This window comes from Candoia aspera, chromosome 4 (genome assembly GCF_035149785.1).
Source record: "Candoia aspera isolate rCanAsp1 chromosome 4, rCanAsp1.hap2, whole genome shotgun sequence".
Lineage (NCBI taxonomy): Eukaryota > Metazoa > Chordata > Lepidosauria > Squamata > Boidae > Candoia > Candoia aspera.
Genome location: NC_086156.1, coordinates 75,544,061 through 75,558,462, shown reverse-complemented (window position 1 = coordinate 75,558,462; position 14,402 = coordinate 75,544,061). Strand labels below are relative to the sequence as shown.

General features: G+C 40.0%; 1 protein-coding gene across 3 annotated transcripts in view; it reads left to right on the top strand.

Moving 5' to 3' along the window:
• KANSL1 (KAT8 regulatory NSL complex subunit 1) overlaps window positions 1-14,402 on the top strand; it is a 134,723-nt gene that overhangs the window by 8,939 nt on the left and 111,382 nt on the right. For 2 of the 3 annotated variants that reach the window (XM_063300621.1, XM_063300619.1), the window contains exon 1: window positions 2,381-3,105. The exons of the other annotated variant lie outside the window; for it this stretch is intronic. The gene's annotated coding sequence lies outside the window, so the exon portion shown is untranslated. Of the gene's footprint in view, window positions 1-2,380; window positions 3,106-14,402 lie in introns of those variants that run through there. 3 annotated transcript variants of the gene reach the window in all.

The window sequence follows — 14,402 nt, the reverse complement described above, 5'->3', positions numbered from 1 at the left end:
TCAGCATCCGCAGTAATCTTCGCACCTAGAAATACAAAGTCTTTCACTGCTTCTACATTTTCTCCCTCTATTTGCCAGTTATCAATCAAGCTGGTTGCCATAATCTTGTTTTTTTTCAGGTTTAGCTGCAAGCCAGCTTTTGCACTTTCTTCTTTCACCTTCATCATAAGGCTCCTCAGTTCCTCTTTGCTTTCAGCCATCAAAGTGGTATCATCTGCATATCTGAGATAGTTAACGCTTCTTCCAGCGATTTTAACTCCAGCCTTGGATTCCTCAAGCCCAGCTTGTCGCATGATGTGTTCTGCGTACAAGTTGAATAGGTAGGGTGAGAGTATACAGCCCTGCCGTACTCCTTTCCCAATCTTAAACCAGTCCATTGTTCCGTGGTCTGTTCTTACTGTTGCTACTTGGTCGTTATACAGATTCTTCAGGAGGCAGACAAGATGACTTGGTATTCCCATACCACTAAGAACTTGCCACAATTTGTTATGGTCCACACAGTCAAAGGCTTCAGAATAGTCAATAAAACAGAAATAGATGTTTTTCTGAAACTCCTTGGCTTTTTCCATTATCCAGCGGATATTGGCAATTTGGTCCCTAGTTCCTCTGCCTTTTCTAAACCCAGCTTGTACATCTGGCAATTCTTGCTCCATGAACTGCTGAAGTCTACCTTGCAGGATCTTGAGCATTACCTTACTGGCATGTGAAATGAGTGCCACTGTTCGATAGTTTGAACACTCTTTAGTGTTTCCCTTTTTTGGTATGGGGATATAGGTTGATTTAGTATGTGTTATACATGTGTTGTATATAGATCTGTTTGTTTCTGTGGTGTCAGTATAGCCACCATGTATTGCTTTTAGTGCATTTGGTCTACCTCAGTGTTGTTAGTTGCCATTGAGTCATTTACTATTCATGGCGACCCTATGTAGAACAGAATGAAATGCTGTTCGGTCTTGCACCATATGCCTGTCTGTTCCAATGTTTGCATCCATTGTTGCGGTATTTGTGTCAATCCATTGCATTGAAGGTCTTCCTCTTTTCCGCTGGCCCTCAACTTTATCAAACATGATGTCCTTTTCAAACGATTGGTCTTTCCTGATGATGTGCCCAAAGTATGAGAGTCTAATCCTAGTTATCTTCACCTCTAGGGAACATTCTGGTTGTATTTCTTCTAAAACTGATTTGTTTGTTCTTCTGGCAGTCCATGGTATTTTCAATAATCTTCGCCAACACCACAATTCGAATGCATCAATTCTTCTTCTGTCTTCCTTTCTTCCTCAGTGTACCTCAGTGTAGCTCAATGTAATAGTTAGATTTTCCTCTTTTTATTCAACAATAATTGAAAAGAGTTCTCTATAAACTGTATCCGGCAGAGTCAGGGATTGAGCCTGCCAGATATTTCCAGAGAAAGTATACAATGTAATATTTAGTGAATAAATTGCCAAATAGCAATTTGCTTAATTAATTTAGAAGATTGCAATATAATAAAATTCCCATTTTGACTAATTGATAGTTAATAGTTTGTAACTCCTGTAAGGAACTTCCAATTAATCTCTTTGATTATTTTATCGGGTTTGGTGCCTTTTGTTCTCTCCAAAAGATAAGAGATAAGAGATAAAGAGCCAGTTTGGTCTAGTGGTGAAGGCATCAGGCTAGAAACCTGGAGGCTGTGAGTTCTAGTCCCACCTTAGGCATGAAAGCCAGTTGGGTGACCTTGGGCCAGTCACTCTATCTCAACCCAGGTCACCTCACAGGGTGGTTGTTGTGGGGAAAAGAGGATGAGGAAGGAGTATTAGGTAGGTTTGCCACCTTGAGTTATTTATAAAAATAAGGCTGGACAGAAAATGAATGAATGAATCAAGCTAATAAATTCTGGAAAATTTCTGTCCTCTTGGAATAGGCTAATGCCCTATTACAGGGAATGGATTGTGATAGGTGTTTTGACACATAGTTTTAAAGTATTATACTGTATATATCATCGGCATAATTTTATTCTTGAAGACATCTTTTAGAATCAGTCTTATCAACCCTTTGGATATTTTAATATTGTTTTCATAGCTCTTAATTCCACAGATTTTCCGGAGTATGCAGTTGCTTGCTATTCCTCCTCCACTGACTGATCATTGCCCATTTAGCCGTCGGGCCATTCATTTCCCCGTCTGCGCCCAGTGCACGCGCCTTTTTAACTTGCTTTGCTAGCTGTCTGGCTCGCGCGCAAGCCAGGTTTTTAGCTGCAAAGCTGTAGTTTAACCCCGCAGTGCGCACGGGAAACCGGCGGTGGCGCTAGCGCCTCCCTTTTTGTGTTTGGCCCCCCCTCCTTTTTGCCTTCCCTTCCCCCTGCCTTGCCTGCCCGGTGCATTCTCCGATTAAAGGGAGGAGGAGGAGGGCAGAGCAGAGAAGGAGCTCAGCCGCCATTTTTTCCCCCCGAACAGTATCTAGCAGCAGAAAAACAGCAGTAGCGCCACCTCCGCGGCCGCTGCGGTTGCCTTCTGTCGTACGCGGGTGGAGGGTCGGGTACGGAGGCAAAAAGGGGGGCGAAGGCGGAGAGGAGGAAACGCCGCAGAGACTGTTGCACATTGTGCCCCACTTTGAAGAAGAGCGGGAGACCCTCCTTTGCAGTAGGAGGAGGAGGAGGAGGAGGCACCGCAACAGCCGCCGCCGCCGCCACTGGGGGGAGAAAGGCAGGAGCACCTTTTCCTTTTTTCTCCCCCCCATCGCTGCCGCCGCCGCCTCCCTCCTCCTCTGGGGTGCGTGGGGTGGGGGCGGTTGCAAAAGAGAAGGCAACCTTCCCGCCCCCCCCTCCCCGAGTCTCTTCCTTCCCCAGCCCTTTTCCTGCCCGCCCGCCCTCCTTGCCCGCAGAAGAGCAGGGAGCAGGCGGGCAGGGAAAGGGGGAGCCGGGGCTGGAAGGAAGGGGGGAGAAAGGGGAGCGACCGAGAGAGAAGAGCAACGGCGAGAAGACGACGGTGGTGGCGAGAGCGAAGGAAGAAGACTCTGCTTCTCGCGCTCGCCTTGTTTGCAAACTGCGCCCTTTTTTTATTATTACTATTTTTTTTTTTTTGCGTCGGGCCGGATCCGCCCGGACTCTGCTCTCGGCTCCGTCACGTGGTAGGTGTCGCCGCCTGCTTGCTTTGCTTTTGCCTGCTTTACTCGATTGCTTGCTTGGCTTTCCCGTTGCCCTTGCTCGGCCCTTCTGTCGCTGTCTTTGTTAGCGCTACTGGCTGCCTGCACCCCGTACGAGCCCGCGGCGGCCAGAAAACAACTTCTTTGACCCTTTTTTCTCCCGCTGCCCCTCTGGCTTCGATCTGCGACTCGGTCGCCTTTTAATTTCTGGTTCTGTGCAATTTTTTTTTTTTTGCGGGGAGATATTTTATCTTTTTTATAAAGCCATAATCATGATGAAACTTCCCTGTCCGGTTTCTTTATTTTCGACTCGAAGTGCCAGGCACCGCCGGGTTCTTAATTCTGCATGATACTAATTTTTTTCCCTTTCCTTGCTACTTTTCCGTTGTTACCTGTTATGTGTTTGCAACACTCTGAGGCGTTTGCGTTGTCCTGCAACTACAATGCGATCTCTCTCCCCTACCTCATAGCTTTGGAAAGCCATAAAGCTGTGCAGCTTGGAGTAATCGCGCTTTTATAGGGTTACAAAAGAGCTTTTAGTTCCCCTTAACAGTTAAGTGTGGGACGGGGGAGGGAGGGAATAAGCGCTGTAGCCGGTCGTCTGTGCTTGGGGGTGGGGAAGAGGGGGAACTGGAGAGGATTGACTTTGTTTAATGTTTCGGAATAGAGGCGACCACTCCCGCTGTCCATTTTACAATAGCACTTGTAAAACACTTTCCTCAGTTAACGCGACGCGATAGCGTCTTCGGTAACGGTCCTGTCTCTCGGTTGTGGCTGTTGTTACTGTTGTTGTTGAAGTGGCATTAAAAAATTAGGCGTGTATGTGCGCGCTTATGCGAAGTATTGCGGTTCCATAGCAAACGGGGGGGGAGGGGAAGAAGAAAAGCTGGTTTCTTATGGCGCCACTTTAAGTTGAAGGCTTCCCTCTCCGTTAACACAGAAAGCTTCCCAACTGGAATACGTTTATTTTCTTTGTGTTAGTCGCTTGCTCTATTTGCCCCCTCCCCCTTTCATAAACATGCAGTCTTCCAATTTACTTCTCGCTAACATTCGAACTCCGGCGTTCCCAAAGTTCCATCACATCCGTCCAAACCTACCCCCAGTTTCCATTCTCAAACATCATCTGTGTGTGCGCGCGCCCGTGAGCGCGCCTGTATTGGAGATTTTGTCATCACGTGGCTGGTTGGCAGTCATTTTTGTGTGCGCCTTGTGGAGACTGCATGCTGTCTCCTTATAGCTATAGCTGTTACAATCAACAATGAATTTGCTTTTCTCCTCCCTTCTCTCGTGGTTCTTTCTAAAGTAACTTGTGTGTTACCATTGGGATTATTTAGGATGTTCCAAGCAACCAAACTTTCAAAATAGTTTGGGGGAAGCCTGACCTAAATTATATAACACTTGTTTTGCTTAATTTCTATTGTGTGAGATTTGCCTTTTTCTTGTAATAGGACCTGAAATTACTGGTTTAGGGTATAGACTTGGATCAGTGTAGTAAGTAGTATAGAACATATGCTGGGAAGTTGGTTCTTACTGCCATTTTGCTATTCATTATACTTGCTCAATTGTACATGTGAATATACTTTTTCCCTCCTTAATTAGATGTATAGCTGTCTCATTTACTATAGTGAATTTCCCCTAGTTAAGCATTTTGTGCTGTCTGTATTTACCACCAATAATTCTGAATTGGTGGCACGGTTTTTGTCCTTAAACAATCTAGCGAATTTTCTTTTTTTTTTTTCTTAAAATTGAAATTATTCTGCTGCCTGACTATAGAGATATTTGGTCTTCTAGATCAGCCCTAAAATAAGATACATTGGTTAAAACAAGATGAACATTAGTTTGGAAGGGGGGATTGGCACTTTCAGTCCTTTGATTTAAAACCTGTTCTGTGTTATGTAATTTTGTTTGCTGCCACTTTAAAATAATATGAGAACATTAACTTGGTGTTTGTATTCTAAGCACTAGAAATTTGGTTCTCTTTCTCTCAAGCAGTTGCATCATGTCACATGATGCTTACTCTATGATACATAATTCTAAAAATAAAACAGTTAAAAAGCTTTCCTGCAGGAGTTAAATGTTGTAAAAATAGGGTACTTCTGGTTGTCACAAACTCTAGAAACAGTTGAAAACTACTTAATTTTTGAATTGTTCAAGCTAAACATGGAAAACAATTTTTAGAAAGATAATGTTACTGTACTAGCAGATTTAACATGGAGACTTCACTTCTAATCTATTGTTGTCTTTGCACTTCATAGTAAATCACAGTGTTTAAATATAGCTTGAATAAAATACAGTTCATTAGATTTATGTTTTAACAGAATGTGGCTTCTAAATAAAGTTGCATAGGATTGTGCTGTATAACTCGCCAGTATTCATGAATGATGGTTTTTGATAATTAGATATAAGTTAAACCTGTGTGTTTGATTCTGTTGTAAAAGATAACTGACTAACTTACCATGGAGTAAATTCTTCGAACACACTGAAACACGTAACAATGCATATGAATAGTTATGTGGTTGAGTAATTTGTGAATAAGAGCCTATTTTTCCAAATATGATCTACTTCACAAAATTTACACATTGCTTTAAAGGTATCACAATGCCGTAATATCTGAGTGCCAGATCTTCTGAGATTTAAGACTTGATGCCCAATATTTGATACTTATTTTTTTAAATAAACCAAATATTACCTTTCATGGACTCACTCTTTTTAATAACATCTAAAAATGTAAGAAGATTATTCTTCTTTGCAGAACCAGTGTGCTGTAGTAGTTAAGATGTTGGACTAGGAATAGGGAAACTAGGTTCTAGTCCACTCTGTTACAGAAGCTCATTGAGTGACTTTGGGCTAGTCATTCTCTCTCAGATCACCCTACCTCACAGAGTTGTTGTGGAGATACAGAAGGGAGTGCTATATATGCTGTTCATATGTGATTGTATCAGAACAGTAAGGAAAATAGCTGGGGACACATCCTCATTGTTTCAGATAGTTTGTATGTAGCACCTTTTAGGATGGGGTAGTGAAAATAAAGCTAAGCTGTAAAATGGCTCAGTGGCAAATGTACCTGCTAGCTCACAAGCAGCTGTGGTGAACTGTCCATGTTTTGGTTAGTCCACCTTAAAGTAGTATGTACTGTCAACACATTGACCTTCATTATCTATGCCTGTTTATAGGTGGAATCAGGTGCAAGTGAGCATAAATATTATGCATTTCCATGATAACACAGGTGCAATTGGTGTCTCTTCATTTCCCATCTCAGTAGGATATGAGGGCTTTTTGATCAGCATTTTGTATGTTCATGCTACAGTTTTGCTCATCACTTCCAACATAGTTAGCTTCTTTTGAATTTGATCTTCCTTCCCCCCTGTGGATGTATTGGGCTGCAGTTCTCATAATCATAAGCAACCCTTTGCTGTCAGGGATAAGGAGACTTTGTCCCATTCATCTGGACTAAGATTGGTCCTATACATCTGTGCCAGACTGGAGAAACTAGATGTGTTGCATATCTGAAGTTCATAACTTTTTGCTCCTTTGCCTCAAATCATTTTGATGATGTAAGGTAGAAATAAGTTTTAAAAGCAATACATGTACAGGAAAAAAATCTGTTGGATGGCAGCTTATTGGCAGCTGTGTTGTGTTGGCCTAACCCTAGCCCTAACCCATTTTGCAGATGTATTGGATGATACTTCCCATAATTCTCCAACAGCATGGCTTTAGTTTTTAGCCATGCTGGCTGGAAATTTTGGCCCAACACATCTGGCTGGAAACCTGCTATTTCAGATAGGGAAGCTATAAAATAGATTATTTTATTTAGATGTCTTTTATGAGATTTTTTTTTTTTTTGCTCATACTTACAATGGAAATGTTAAGACACAGGTGCTTGATACTGTGAGATATTTTACTATTGGGTATAAAGTTTTTTTTTTTACTTAATTAAGGAAAAGGAGCTCTAACTGGCTTTATAAGTGCAGATTTTAAAGAAAAGACTTGACTTACAAAAGACAATTCTAAATCTCTTGACAGAAGGATCTAAATCAGATTCTTATCTGTCTTATATCCCAAATATACAGGAATGAGCCTTTTTAAAATCAAGATTTGAAAACATATTGAAGATACTGCTCTAAGAATTATCACATTAACAAAGATAGGTCTAAGTGCAGGAGAATAAAACAGCTGCAAGATTATACATAAGTATTCTTGAAAAACATTCTATTATGCTCTACTACTGTTTCTACTCATCTTACTTTTATAAGAAGTTGATTTAATCATAAGGTATGTGGATTTAATCAAGGGAGTGCCAGAGATTTTCTATTTTGCCATGTTAAGGTTCTGTTTGCTATTAAAAGATACTTCTAGAGCCTTGATTAAAACGTGAAAATATTCAGAATGTTTATGCATTTTTTGTATTATTGTTTTAATTAATTGTCACAGAACCAAAAAAAGATCTGCTCTTGGATTCTGACATCTCTTGACTTCTTGAAGTTTGTGTTTATAAAGAACTTACATATTAGTTGAACTTGCATAGGCCAAGTAACTTTTTAGCAGCTGAGTGCTGTATTAAAAATAAATGATCTCCAAGGGCTACAGGTGCATAGCATTGTATCACTAGAAATGTTGAGACTGAAATTTGGGGCCCTTTGAACTTGCTTGGGGATTTGGCATTTTAAAAGTAAAATAGTTATGTTAAGATTTTTGAATGCCTAGTGGACATTCCTGTTTTTTATTTCCACAAATATCACTGAATATTGGCATCTTGCCACTCAGATTCAGTGGTGTAATCTGGGGGAGAGGAGTTTTTAAGGACTGGAGCATTGCAGGTTGCCCCATAGGAATTGATATAATCTGCTTAAAAAGTATGTTTGGAGAAAGTTTTGGGATATTGTTTCTCTGATAATATATCTATTAAAATATACTCGATCTGAAATGATTTAAATCATTTGAAGGGTTTGCCTGTCAGAATTAATACATTAATTTTATCAGCATTAACCAAATTGTTTGTCCAAATGAAAGCAACTGGATGAATGCAGACTACTCCATAGTGGTAGAGAAGAATGCAATCAACTTTACTTATATTTGGGGAGTTGGTGGGGCGGAGACACCTTTTGTGGATGGAAAATTCAGGAAGCTATTTTCTTGGTCCCAACCAGTCCCATTCCAAAACATAAAGCAGAATCAAATATAGCTCAAGAAGGTAACCTTTAGCATAGTTTTGCGATTATTGGAATCCTATAGGTTTAGGATTGTGGCCTTACCCCCAGATTATAAGAGCAGAGGCCTTCATACTTTGACAGCTGCTATAGCAAATCCAGAGTACTCTTTTGTGTCTGAAAGACTAAGATTCTGTGTTCCCAGAACAATGGATCTGAATAACAAAGGCAGTTGACTTATGAATGACTTTCTGGATCAGGCCTTTTAGCTTCTGTTGTACAACTAATCCCTTTTACTATTGGAATAGCATTACTGCTAGACCTGCAACTTACCTGCAAGAATTTACTAAATTTTGTTAAAGCAAACAAATGTCTGTGTGATATTTCATATGTAGGTTACCTGTATTACTAGTTTTTTGCTCCTTAATATAGGATGTCCAGGGAAGAAATAGAGCAGTAGAGAGTTGGCAGTAAATCAGAAAAAAAATTAAAATACAACATTGTATATTTAAAAAATTAATAACTCTGCAGGAGATTATAATAATAAATTATAAAATTGTGGCACTGGTATTCATTTGGATGATTGCCTTATTTTATTTATTTATTTTGCAATGTCCAGTATATTAATTACCTTACATGAGACAGGCTCATAAAGCTGCCTTAAAAAGGCTATTGGGTGGATATTTCTGAAAGTAGTTAAATCAGGAAGTTTATTAGTACAATTGGCCCTTTAGACATTATTCCATACCTGAGCTAATTTCCTTAAACTCTGTATATGAGGATGATTATCTGCATTGCTGTTTTAGGTTTAGTTTGGTAAAGAAAATATCTTGGTAGTATTAATGGTTGATGTGTGTGCATGTGTGTTCAGATATAAAATTTAAAAAAGAAAAGCAAATTTCTTGGCCCTGTTGATGGGTGGAATGATATCTGAAGTGAGATATGGATGATTCTCAGGATTTCTTGGTTTCCAATATTGTCAGCTTTGGTTTCTTCCTGAATTAAGGATTGGGAGTGCTTTACTGGCACTGAGTGGTCATTTTCAGAAAGTTATTTTCCTTCTTTCATTTGCATACTGTATATACTACAGTATTCTGCATAGTTCCTTTGTCATTTTTAAAAAAATATTCTCTCCGAAAATCCTGAGTGAGGTCATTCAGGTTTTTGGATTGGGTCTTAACCAATATGCTAATAAAGCTCCCTTTTTTTGCCTGGGTTCAGGTGAGCCTTTGAAAGTGTAAGAGGACTCAATAATGGTGAGGTTCAATAAACTGAAGACCAGTGTGGAGAAGACAGAGGTACTTTCTGTAAGAAAGTGAGGATTGAGCCTTCTGGACAAGTTGTATTCCACTCTGAAACATTAGATGTGCAATTTGCAGTGCTCATAAACGGTCTTTGTTACTAGACACCAAATAACCTCTGGCATAGAGTGTCAATGTAAAGCTGGTGTCCCAGCTGTAGTCTGTTCAGGATAGCATATTGCAGTGGACTAATAATCTCTTTTGAGGCAATAGTACTGGGATAGACAGTGTTATGCCACAGACTTTTTTCTAAATATTTGCTATGCATTTTCCCCCACCTAATTTATTTTCTTAAAATACATCATTTGAAAAATGGGAACCTCATCATTTCCAAGATTGCCTATAGGGACTTCATTGGAAGTATGTGCATTTGCTCCCCAAAAGACTGGAAAGCTACGGTGGTAGGCAACATCCTAGAGGATGTTCACAGGCTTGTCTTCCGATAAAAAGGTGTTTTGTGACCAGCAAAACCTGTCAGGACAGGCATTTTGTGGGAGTGCTTACAATATGCTCTCAAAATTTCAAATCTGCCCACAGGTCGAAAAAGGTTACCTATTCTTACTGGAAGCCACATCTTACTAAATATAGTTTAAGCATCTACAGCGATTTTTCTGCCCTAATGTCTGATTTAGGACAAGGATAGCTAAAAAATTGCTGGCCTCAGTTTCAGAATCTATGCAGATTAAAATCTTCAAAGGTCCTCCTGGGTGCTTGGAGCATATAAAAAGTTATGTTTAGTTCAGTGGAGAAAGAGTTCAAGGTGACTGTTCCATTACTTTTTTAACACCAGGTGGAACTTTCTATTGGCAGACCATTGTCTCTCTCTGGAAGTTCATTTAGCTGTATTACAGGTGTTGGGTTTTTTTGGATTGTGTAGTTTTGATAACTGTAAATTGCCTTGAGAGAAGCTATTTTGAAGAGAGGGGAATAAGTTGTGTAATTAATAAAATGACTGGTTTGCTTTACCAAATAATTTATTGCTCAATAAATTGGCTAAAGCTTTAATTGCTTTTGCTCTGGTGACTCTCAAGTTTCTTCAGCTGTGTATCTGAGTATATTTAATGCTGAAGCATCTAGCCAGAGCTGTCTGCTTCCAAGGGAGCCACTGTTAAAAGGGGCAACGTGGACCATTCTTGGATTTTGAAAACGGCCTCTGTTCTAGTAAAGGATAAAATAAGCTTTCAAATACATTGTTATTTTCTGTGATGTGGGTGGTGTTGGTAAATGCATACAAGAGAAACATGCATTGTTGAGAATAAAGCCACATACTTGATGCAGAGAGCATGATGATGCAAATGGTTTCTTCAGCATGGAAGATTTTACTTCTGTAGCATCAGAATGAAAAATTAGTTATTTATGACTACTCATTTATGCTATGTCATGATTGTTGCATAGGAGGTGAAAGAAAGAAAAAAGATCAATGGTAGGCTTTTAAATTTTAACATATTTGTATTAAATACTTTGTAGTGCTTATTAGCAGTTGGAATCTTCGAAGTGTGGGTTGAACAAGTAAAAAGCAGATGGAAACTTAAACTCCTGCAGGACAGTGGCTAAGAGTAGGAGCTAAGAAAGCCATGGTTCAAGGCCTCTTTGATTTCTAAATAGTCTGATATAGTCACTGCTTATGTTTCTGGTTGATATTTTCAGTAATTAACTATTAATATATTCAGTCAGAATAATCATATTATCATTTTCCCAGCCTTCCCCCATATAGGGGCAGATTGGTTAGGTGGATATTTCTCTTTTCCCTCCTCAGATTATATCAGGAAGCTAAGATAAATTATGAGAGAGCGATGACCCAGAGTTGTCCACTGAATGGGGATTTGAGTCTGGGTCTCTGTTCATACTAACCATTATAGCATACTGCCCATTTATTGGTGGATGAGGAAAACAAAAGATTCACAGGCTACTGAGGGCTATAGAAGAAAAAGTTTGGCATTATTTTATCTTGGCATTCTTTCACTGTCAGTTTGGGAAAATAGTTACAAATGTATAAAAGCTTAGCAAGTGAACTGAGAGATCTTGGTTAAAAATAATGAAAAATTAAATAGTGGTTTCTCAAGATTATTGTGTGAAAGGGAAAAGAATAAAAAGAATTTGGACTCTGGAAACTGGACAGGATTAAAACTGTAATTTGCTATCTTTACCTGCTTTTAACAGCTAAATACACTATGTCGAAAGCTTATTCTCTTCACAGTGCTTCCCCAACGTGTGCTTCCTCCAAATTTGTTGGCTGCACTTTCCATACTATCCAGCCAGCATGCCATATTAGTTGTGGTATGATGGCAATTGACAATAAAAGATCCACAACTAATGAAAGAAAATATTCTTAATTGTATGTATTTTGCTTTATCTTCAAATAGGAGAGCCCAACATATGTTGGAATCATGTCCTGCTAGTCAAAATGTGTAGATATAGTGTCTGTGTGTGTGCCCTCAAGTCCGTTTTTGACTCCTGGCAACCAGTCTCTGCAGTTTTGTTGGCAAGACTTTTCGGAAGTGGTTTGCCATTGCCTGATTCCTAGGGCTGAGAGAAAGTGACTGGCTCAAGGTCACCCAGCTGGCTTTGTACCTAGGGCAGGACTAGAATTCACAGTCTCCTGATTTCTAGCCTGATGCCTTAACTACTACAACAGTGCCATACCACTACACCAACTGGCTCTCATAGGTATGGTATTTGACTTTAAAAAAAAAAAAAACACAGGTAGTCCTTGACCGTCAGGTGACAATTGGGACTGGATTCTGTTGCTTAGCGGCAGGGGTTGGGAAGTGTGCACAAGTGGCTGGTGTGTGAGCACAGAGGTGCTGGGGAGAGTGCGTGGGTGGGGGAGACTTCCCTGCAACTGGCCCAGCCAGCTTCCCCATTGATTTCCTGGGGAAGCCAGCAGGAGAGATTGCAAATGGTGGTCATGTGATCGTGGGGTGCTTGGCAACTGGTTGTACGTGCAAATGGGTTGCCAAATGCCCAGATTGCAATCACGTGATACAAGGGCGCTGCAATGGCTGTGACCTTGGGGACCGGTCATTAAGCCCCTTCGTTCAGCACTGCCGTAGCTTCGAATGGTCACTGAACAAAAGGTCATAAGTCGAAGACTACCTGTAGTTCAGAATATGCTTGTGAAGGAATGTTTGTCTATATATAATAATTAAGGTGTCCACAACAACAAATATTGAGATTTCCAAACACTTCATAGAGGAATTTGTCAAGAAAGAAAGAAAAAGAAAGAAAGAAAGAAAGAGGCTGAATTGATGTTGAGGTATTCTCGTTGATTGTTCTTTCCTGTGTGGGAAGAAGTGGTTATGTGAGAACTGAAGAAATGGTGCATTGTATTTGGTAAAGAAATAAGAGGTGATGGAACTGAACATTACATTCTATGGTTGTGCTGAAAACTAGAGAGATATTTTCTAGGAAAGTGAATATTAAAAAGTGATGCAACCAAACAGGATCATTAAAAAGTTCTTAAGGTAAAGGTAAAGGTTTCCCTTGACGTAAAGTCCAGTCGAATCCGACTCTAGGGGGCGGTGCTCATCTCCGTTTCTAAGCCTTGGAGCCGGCGTTGTCATAGACACTTCCGGGTCATGTGGCCAGCATGACGACTCGGAACGCCGTTACCTTCCTGCCGAAGCAGTACCTATTGATCTACTCACATTTGCATGTTTTCGAACTGCTAGGTGAGCAGGAGCTGGGATTAACAACGGGAGCTCACCCCGCTGCGCGGTTTCGAACCGCCGACCTTCCGATCGACAGCTCAGCGGTTTAACCCGCAGCGCCACCGCGTCCCTTAAAAAGTTCTTAAGAAGCTACTTAATTCCAATAGGTGCTCAGATTTTATTTCAGAGGTATGTGGTTGGATAGCTGTTTTTGAAATGTGCTTGTTTAGGTTAAAAGGCCACTATGAATATCATTGTAGTAAGCTCTTAAGAGCTTTACTCTTGTGGAAATCTAAGAAAAAATGGATTTTGATTTCTGTTAAAATATTTTACTTGCTTTAGACTATCAAAGTTTTAGGTGTCATTTCTATGCTGGGATGAAGAAAAGTACCAGATAAGACTCAATTTTAGGAATATAAGTTTTCTCCTGCTCATAAATACAGTGTGATATTTATGGCAGTATCCTGATGAGAATAGGTAACACCACAGAATTGATTTCCATGATTTGTTTTATCATGAGATGCTGAGGGATCCCCCTAGTAACCAGTCAAAGTTGCAACCCATGATTTGTGCTTATTCAGACAGTGCAAGAAACAAACCATGGAAGAATTTTTTGCAGAACTTTATCTGTTCCTCCTGCTAGGAAAAGTTAAATAGAAGTGACTGGAAATGTACCACCATGCTTGCTCATTCACAGTAAGCCAAAATTCTTTGAAATTTTGGCCTACTGAGATTCATGAGCAAGACCTTTAGGTAATGCTGTCCTCCCCAGAAAATCAAATCACGCACATGAACACAATAAAAAACATTTGAGTGTATATACAACATGCTTTTATGGGCATGAATATCCTGGCTCATAATTGTCCACCTGAGAGAAGACAATAAATACCAGTTATTCATCCCAATCCAATAAGCAGATTTGTGCCAAAAATTGCTTAGGAGAACAAAAGCTGTTTTGCTCATCTTGAATGTGGTTGAGCTGGTTGGCTGCATTGTTTGATTCCAAGGAGTTACATTTGATTCTTTTGTTCACAGCTATAGTTGGATTGGGCCTACTGTTTTTACACAAACTCTTAGAGAAATGGGAACAAAGAATGCTATTTTATCTTACTTTGTCTCTGGTAAAGAGGAGCGGCAAGTGTAATGCCCTTATATAAATCTGTGATACAACTATTTTTAGAATA